Source organism: Loa loa, assembly GCF_000183805.2.
Source record: "Loa loa unplaced genomic scaffold supercont3.139, whole genome shotgun sequence".
Taxonomy (NCBI): Eukaryota; Metazoa; Nematoda; class Chromadorea; order Rhabditida; family Onchocercidae; genus Loa; species Loa loa.
In genome coordinates this window covers 1-1,363 of record NW_018108319.1, presented here as the reverse complement: position 1 = coordinate 1,363, position 1,363 = coordinate 1, and positions in this window count along the sequence as shown.

Genomic DNA, 1,363 nt, shown 5'->3' with positions numbered 1-1,363 from the left:
GATTGATAAGTAGATTGGATTAAATGTACTTGATAAAATGATAAAATGATTGATAAATAGATTGGATTAAATGCTTGATAAATGATAAAATGATTGATAAATAGATTGGATTAAATGCTTGATAAATGATAAAATTATTTCATAAATGAATTAAACTAAATGCTTGAAATAAATTTATGAATTAATCTTTGAGAATTAATTTGTACCGCTAGGATGAAGTAATTACCTTGCTTAAGTAATGGAAAATATGGGTAATTAATAATATTGATAGGGGAAATTGATTAAAGGCAATTTAGGAATGTATTTTGTCAGGAATGTATTTTTTTTTTTCCTTGATCAATGATTTTCAAATTTATTATTGATTGTAAACAAACTCTTTACTTACTTACTTACTTATTTGTTCTCATACATCATTGTTTTCCTAATTGTTTATTTTCATTGCAAATATTTTTAAACTTTGAATTAAATCTGTTCCAAATTAAAAATGCAAATAATCATTATGACAAATAAAATTTTTCAAGTAAAATAAAATTAAAAAAAAAAAAATTGTTGAATAAATAAAAATCGAAAAAAAATTTTAATTTTAGAAATTTTGAAAAAAAAAACAAACAAACAAATAAATATTTGAAGAAAATTTTCAAAAATTTTTAATTTCAGCTATTTTGGGACAAATTATGACTTCAGAAGATAGCAATGATTGCAAACATACATGCTTCATTCATTTACCAGATGTTTGGCTACCATTTGATAAGTTTGTTTATTTCATTTTTTTTTTTCAATTTATGATTTCATTTCATTTGTATTCAATTAAAAAGTATACGAATAAATAGATCATTAATGAACAATATAAAATTTTATCTGAAAAAATTGTTTGATTTTTTTTCAAGTAAAAAGAATAGAATATATAGGAAATGGAAGACATTTAAAAAAGAAAATAGGAAATGAATATTTTAAACTTTTTAATGAAAGGAAACAAAAATTGTTAAATCATTAATTTTTAATTTCATCCTTTTCTTTCATATCAAATTCAAATAAATCAATTATATCGGGAGAGGAAAAAAAAAAAGAAAACAAACAAACAAACATAACTAACTTTATTACTATTCTTTTGATTTTTGAAAATAATTTTGATATAATTGATTTATTTGAATAATCCTGAAATTATACTCAAAAAGAAAAGGATATAAGTTATCAATTACAATTTCTCTTCATATATTGATTATATCAAATAAGGTTTTTCCTCTCATTAAGATATTAATAGTTTTAATTATCATAAAGAAAAGGATAGAAGTTATCAATTACAATTTCTCTTCATATATTGATTATATCAAATAAGGTTTTTCCTCTCATTAAGATATTAATA